At 35.6% G+C, this 8,119-nt stretch overlaps 1 pseudogene; it reads right to left on the bottom strand.

The window, feature by feature from the left end:
• Window positions 1-1,398: 1,398 nt before the first annotated feature.
• On the bottom strand, window positions 1,399-7,781 carry LOC119333138 (annotated as a pseudogene).
• Between the last annotated feature and the right edge of the window lie 338 nt (window positions 7,782-8,119).

Genomic DNA, 8,119 nt, shown 5'->3' with positions numbered 1-8,119 from the left:
TTATTAGTCACTACAGCAGTACAGATTTCTCAAGGAACTACATAATACAAGAGAGAAATCTTAGAATTTTGAGCTACAGGTCCACCTTTTACTCTGTTAGCCAAAGCGTGCCATCCTTTGAGCATTTCTTGATACAAAATCTTCAATTAGATCTTCATAAGCAACCCCCTCCAGTATATCATTTTCAATTGCTATAGTAGCCAACCCACTGAGCCTTTCTTGTGTCATTGTTGAACGTAGATAGGACTTCAATAATTTCAATTTGGAGACACTTCTCTCAGCTGATGCGACGGTCACTGGAATAGTTAACAAAATTCTATATGCAATAGTTGCATTAGGGAAACAATCTAGCCGTTTAAGAAATTTCAAGATATCAACCGGCCCCATATTATCATTTGGAATGAAACTTTTAAGTAAATTTAGCTCAACATATAATTCACTACCATTAATGTCTGATTTCCCCCCACTCTTTAGTGCAGCCTCAAGAACACTACAAGAATATTTTAAGCTCTTCTCATCCAATGATTTTAGTGCATCAGAAGTAAATAAAAAACCAAAGTTCTTTTGGAATGATTCATATTGCTCAAATCTTGTTGTAAGTGAACTGATAGCCTGATCAACAACAGGAATAAAATATTTTCTCCTAAATGATTCATGTGCAGGTTGTGAAGAAATTAACACATCATCTGGGTTTTCGTCAAATTGTTTCTTTCTTTTAATCTCACGCTTTTGACGAAATGTAGGATCGATCTCCATTTCAAGTGCAATTTCTTTTGCTGTTTCCAATGCATTACAAAACCAGTGTCTCTATACCCATTAAAAAAGGTAATTAGCCCCTGCACTTGCTCAATAGCAACATCAATAAGCATATCCTTTGATTGTAAGTTCTTGCTGACCAGATTGACAGCATATAGTCATACCAAATAACAATAGCTACTAAAAATTCAAAATCACCAAGTTCATTATTCGCGAGAGATTTAGCTTCACTGCTAGTTTTTGGATCATTATCAATATCAGATACTTGCAGTAAAGCTTCTCGTATGTTCGAAAGCTGAAATCTTATAGCTTTAACACTATCTATTCGACTCTCCCAACGAGTAGATGACAACGACTTGAGAGTCAATCCTGTTGTATCATCTATATTATCTTTCAAGATCTGCCACCTTTTAGTTGAATTAGCAAATGTTGTGTAGATGCGTTGTATGATTCCAGGGCCGTACCTCAGAAATTGAGGCCCCGGAGCGAAATCACAATTTAGGCCCCATGTATAAGAAAGTCAAGTAGGCAATTTAAACATTATTTTTATTAGTCACTACAGCAGTACATATTTCTCAAGGAACTACATAATACAAAAGAAAAATCTTAGAATTTTGAGCTACAGGTCCATCTTTTACTCTCTTAGCCAAAGCGTGCCATCCTTTGAGCATCTCTTAATACAAACTCTTCAATTAGATCTTCATAAGCAACCCCCTCCAGTATATCATTTTCAATTGCTATAGTAGCCAACCCACTGAGCCTTTCTTGTGTCATTGTTGAACGTAGATAGGACTTCAATAATTTCAATTTGGAGAAACTACTCTCAGCTGATGCGACGGTCACTGGAATAGTTAACAAAATTCTATATGCAATAGTTGCATTAGGGAAACAATCTAGCCGTTTAAGAAATTTCAAGATATCAATCGGCCCCATATTATCATTTGGAATGAAACTTTTAAGTAAATTTAGCACAACATATAATTCACTACCATTAATGTCTGATTTCCCCCCACTCTTTAGTGCAGCCTCAAGAACACTACAAGAATATTTTAAGCTCTTCTCATCCAATGATTTTAGTGCATCAGAAGTAAATAAAAAACCAAAGGTCTTTTGGAATGATTCATATTGCTCAAATCTTGTTGTAAGTGAACTGATAGCCTGATCAACAACAGGAATAAAATATTTTCTCCTAAGTGATTCATGTGCAGGTTGTGAAGAAATTAACACATCATCTGGGTTTTCGTCAAATTGTTTCTTTCTTTTAATCTCACGCTTTTGACGAAATGTAGGATCGATCTCCATTTCAAGTGCAATTTCTTTTGCTGTTTCCAATGCATTACAAAAACCAGTGTCTCTATACCCATTAAAAAGGTAATTAGCCCCTGCACTTGCTCAATAGCAACATCAATAAGCATATCCTTTGATTGTAAGTTCTTGCTGACCAGATTGACGGCATACAGTCATACCAAATAACAATAGCTACTAAAAATTCAAAATCACCAAGTTCATTATACGCGAGAGATTTAGCTTCACTGCTAGTTTTTGGATCATTATCAATATAATATACTTGCAGTAAAGCTTCTCGTATGTTCGAAAGCTGAAATCTTATAGCTTTAACACTATCTATTCGACTCTCCCAACGAGTAGATGACAACGACTTGAGAGTCAATCCTGTTGTATCATCTATATTATCTTTCAAGATCTGCCACCTTTTAGTTGAATTAGCAAATGTTGTGTAGATGCGTTGTATGATTCCAGGGCTGTACCTCGGAAATTGAGGCCCCGGAGCGAAATCACAATTTAGGCCCCATGTATAAGAAAGTCAAGTAGGCAATTTAAACATTATTTTTATTAGTCACTACAGCAGTACAGATTTCTCAAGGAACTACATAATACAAGAGAAAAATCTTAGAATTTTGAGCTACAGTCCATCTTTTACTCTGTTAGCCAAAGCGTGCCATCCTTTGAGCATTTCTTGATACAAAATCTTCAATTAGATCTTCATAAGCAACCCCCTCCAGTATATCATTTTCAATTGCTATAGTAGCCAACCCACTGAGCCTTTCTTGTGTCATTGTTGAACGTAGATAGGACTTCAATAATTTCAATTTGGAGAAACTTCTCTTAGGTGATGCGACGGTCACTGGAATAGTTAACAAAATTCTATATGCAATAGTTGCACTAGGGAAACAATCTAGCCGTTTAAGAAATTTCAAGATATCAACTGGCCCCATATTATCATTTGGAATAAAACTTTTAAGTAAATTTAGCTCAACATATAATTCACTACCATTAATGTCTGATTTCCCCCCACTCTTTAGTGCAGCCTCAAGAACACTACAAGAATATTTTAAGCTCTTCTCATCCAATGATTTTAGTGCATCAGAAGTAAATAAAAAACCAAAGGTCTTTTGGAATGATTCATATTGCTCAAATCTTGTTGTAAGTGAACTGATAGCCTGATCAACAACAGGAATAAAATATTTTCTCCTAAGTGATTCATGTGCAGGTTGTGAAGAAATTAACACATCATCTATGTTTTCGTCAAATTGTTTCTTTCTTTTAATCTCACGCTTTTGACGAAATGTAGGATCGATCTCCATTTCAAGTGCAATTTCTTTTGCTGTTTCCAATGCATTACAAAAACCAGTGTCTCTATACCCATTAAAAAAGGTAATTAGCCCCTGCACTTGCTCAATAGCAACATCAATAAGCATATCCTTTGATTGTAAGTTCTTGCTGACCAGATTGACGGCATACAGTCATACCAAATAACAATAGCTACTAAAAATTCAAAATCACCAAGTTCATTATTCGCGAGAGATTTAGCTTCACTGCTAGTTTTTGGATCATTATCAATATCAGATACTTGCAGTAAAGCTTCTCGTATGTTCGAAAGCTGAAATCTTATAGCTTTAACACTATCTATTCGACTCTCCCAACGAGTAGATGACAACGACTTGAGAGTCAATCATGTTGTATCATCTATATTATCTTTCAAGATCTGCCACCTTTTAGTTGAATTAGCAAATGTTGTGTAGATGCGTTGTATGATTCCAGGGCCGTACCCCGGAAATTGAGGCCCCGGAGCAAAATCACAATTTAGGCCCCATGTATAAGAAAGTCAAGTAGGCAATTTAAACATTAGTTTTATTAGTCACTACAGCAGTACAGATTTCTCAAGGAACTACATAATACAAGAGAAAAATCTTAGAATTTTGAGCTACAGGTCCATCTTTTACTCTGTTAGCCAAAGCGTGCCATCCTTTGAGCATTTCTTGATACAAAATCTTCAATTAGATCTTCATAAGCAACCCCCTCCAGTATATCATTTTCAATTGCTATAGTAGCCAACCCACTGAGCCTTTCTTGTGTCATTGTTGAACGTAGATAAGACTTCAATAATTTCAATTTGGAGAAACTTCTCTCAGCTGATGCGACGGTCACTCGAATAGTTAACAAAATTCTATATGCAATAGTTGCATTAGGGAAACAATCTAGCCGTTTAAGAAATTTCAAGATATCAACCGGCCCCATATTATCATTTGGAATGAAACTTTTAAGTAAATTTAGCTCAACATATAATTCACTACCATTAATGTCTAATTTCCCCCCACTCTTTAGTGCAGCCTCAAGAACACTACAAGAATATTTTAAGCTCTTCTCATCCAATGATTTTAGTGCATCAGAAGTAAATAAAAAACCAAAGTTCTTTTGGAATGATTCATATTGCTCAAATCTTGTTGTAAGTGAACTGATAGCCTGATCAACAACAGGAATAAAATATTTTCTCCTAAATGATTCATGTGCAGGTTGTGAAGAAATTAACACATCATCTGGGTTTTCGTCAAATTGTTTCTTTCTTTTAATCTCACGCTTTTGACGAAATGTAGGATCGATCTCCATTTCAAGTGCAATTTCTTTTGCTGTTTCCAATGCATTACAAAAACCAGTGTCTCTATACCCATTAAAAAAGGTAATTAGCCCCTGCACTTGCTCAATAGCAACATCAATAAGCATATCCTTTGATTGTAAGTTCTTGCTGACCAGATTGACAGCATATAGTCATACCAAATAACAATAGCTACTAAAAATTCAAAATCACCAAGTTCATTATTCGCGAGAGATTTAGCTTCACTGCTAGTTTTTGGATCATTATCAATATCAGATACTTGCAGTAAAGCTTCTCGTATGTTCGAAAGCTGAAATCTTATAGCTTTAACACTATCTATTCGACTCTCCCAACTCATTATCAATATCAGATACTTGCAGTAAAGCTTCTCGTATGTTCGAAAGCTGAAATCTTATAGCTTTAACACTATCTATTCGACTCTCCCAACTCATTATCAATATCAGATACTTGCAGTAAAGCTTCTCGTATGTTCGAAAGCTGAAATCTTATAGCTTTAAGACTATCTATTCGACTCTCCCAACGAGTAGATGACAACGACTTGAGAGTCAATCCTGTTGTATCATCTATATTATCTTTCAAGATCTGCCACCTTTTAGTTGAATTAGCAAATGTTGTGTAGATGCGTTGTATGATTCCACGGCCGTACCTCAGAAATTGAGGCCCTGGAGCGAAATCACAATTTAGGCCCCATGTATAAGAAAGTCAAGTAGGCAATTTAAACATTATTTTTATTAGTCACTACAGCAGTACATATTTCTCAAGGAACTACATAATACAAGAGAAAAATCTTAGAATTTTGAGCTACAGGTCCATCTTTTACTCTGTTAGCCAAAGCGTGCCATCCTTTGAGCATTTCTTGATACAAACTCTTCAATTAGATCTTCATAAGCAACCCCCTCCAGTATATCATTTTCAATTGCTATAGTAGCCAACCCACTGAGCCTTTCTTGTGTCATTGTTGAACGTAGATAGGGCTTCAATAATTTCAATTTGGAGAAACTACTCTCAGCTGATGCGACGGTCACTGGAATAGTTAACAAAATTCTATATGCAATAGTTGCATTAGGGAAACAATCTAGCCGTTTAAGAAATTTCAAGATATCAACCGGCCCCATATTATCATTTGGAATGAAACTTTTAAGTAAATTTAGCTCAACATATAATTCACTACCATTAATGTCTGATTTCCCCCCACTCTTTAGTGCAGCCTCAAGAACACTACAAGAATATTTTAAGCTCTTCTCATCCAATGATTTTAGTGCATCAGAAGTAAATAAAAAACCAAAGTTCTTTTGGAATGATTCATATTGCTCAAATCTTGTTGTAAGTGAACTGATAGCCTGATCAACAACAGGAATAAAATATTTTCTCCTAAATGATTCATGTGCAGGTTGTGAAGAAATTAACACATCATCTGGGTTTTCGTCAAATTATTTCTTTCTTTTAATCTCACGCTTTTGACGAAATGTAGGATCGATCTCCATTTCAAGTGCAATTTATTTTGCTGTTTCCAATGCATTACAAAAACCAGTGTCTCTATACCCATTAAAAAAGGTAATTAGCCCCTGCACTTGCTCAATAGCAACATCAATAATCATATCCTTTGATTGTAAGTTCTTGCTGACCAGATTGACGGCATACAGTCATACCAAATAACAATAGCTACTAAAAATCCAAAATCACCAAGTTCAGTATTCGCGAGAGATTTAGCTTCACTGCTAGTTTTTGGATCATTATCAATATCAGATACTTGCAGTAAAGCTTCTCGTATGTTCGAAAGCTGAAATCTTATAGCTTTAACACTATCTATTCGACTCTCCCAACGAGTAGATGACAACGACTTGAGAGTCAATCCTGTTGTATCATCTATATTATCTTTCAAGATCTGCCACTTTTTAGTTGAATTAGCAAATGTTGTGTAGATGCGTTGTATGATTCCAAATAAGTCCTTTGCTTTACCACAAGTTTTTGCCATGTCACGAAGTGTCAAATTAAGACTATGACAACCACATGCTGATTAAAAAGCTCTAGGATTTTTATCCAAAAGTTTCCTTTGAACACCATTATTCTTACCTTTCATATTCGCACCATTATCGTAGCTCTGTCCTCTCACATCATCTATATCTAGGTCAAGATTCCGTAGTTCTTCCTGCAAAACATCAAAAAGCCCTTGCCCAGTTGTATCATTGACATCCAAAAATCCTAAAAAGGATTCCTCAATGGAAACAAAAGTCGAAGATGCATTGACATATCGTATTATCAGAGACATTTGTTCTTGGTGGCTCGCATCAGGGGTACAATCAAGTATAATGGAAAAATACTTTGCTTCTTTAATTTTTTTAATTATCTCTTACTTAATTGCAGAAGCAAGCAAATGTATTAACTCATTTTGGATCCCATGACCAAGGTAATGAACATGAGTTTCATTGTTTGTTATGCGCCTAACATGCTCCTGAATAATTGGGTCGAACTCAGCTAGCATTTCAACTAAGCCTAAGAAATTTCCATTATTATCTTGATACAATGTCGAGTTAGTACCACAAAATGCAAGATTGTGTTTCGCAAGAAATTTTACCATCAAAAGAATTCTAAATAGAACTTTTCTCCAATGGTCCTTTTCTTTCTCAAGTTGTCGCTGCGCTTCACAGTTAATAGTTTGTTGCTTTTGCAACCGTAGTCGCAAATCATACCAAGTGACCATATTTAGAACATGTTCGGCACTTGTTTCGTGCTCTCTAATTCTAATGCTAATATGTGCCCAATCATTAAAACCCTCACTAGGAAAATGACCCTTTACATGCCCCTTTCGAAATAATTTGCAACAAAAGCAGAATACCTTGTCAAGTTCTCTAGAGTATACAAGCCAATCTCTATCACACTTCTCTCCATTTGGTAGAACTCTTGTGTAAAATATCGAAGAAAAGCATCTTTTATTTTTATCCTTCCGGCCTTTTTTTATAGTTAAATCTCTTTTGGGACCATTTTCTACCAAGATGTCAATCGCTTTTGAGTCAAGGGCATCCCAATTCCTTGGATCAAATATATCTGGCCGGAAAGAAACATTACCATCGGAAGATGCATCCATGTTATTCTTATCAGATGAACTATCCATGTTTTCATTAACACTAGCGCCAACGACATTTCCATGGAGGTTAGCCTCATCAGGATTAGTATTCTCAACCTGAATGTTGTCAACATTATCATCAACATCAGCCTCTATATTCTGATTTTCGGAAGAAACTTGTGGTTCTTTCACAACAAATTTATCAAGAGACCCCTTCGGAGAATGAATAAGATTTTCAGCTTTTTTCTTCTTTGTACGTTTTTCATACCCAGATTTATACTTCTTACCAGGGCGTTTAGAACTAGAAGACATCTTAGAAAATTAAGAAAAACCAAGGATACACAAATGCAAGAAAGAACAACAGATCAACTAAAAAAGGGGTGAAA

This window comes from Triticum dicoccoides, chromosome 7A (assembly GCF_002162155.2).
Source record: "Triticum dicoccoides isolate Atlit2015 ecotype Zavitan chromosome 7A, WEW_v2.0, whole genome shotgun sequence".
NCBI classification, from domain to species: Eukaryota; Viridiplantae; Streptophyta; class Magnoliopsida; order Poales; family Poaceae; genus Triticum; species Triticum dicoccoides.
The sequence above is the reverse complement of the archived record's forward strand: the minus strand, read 5'-3'. Positions and strand labels throughout refer to the sequence as shown.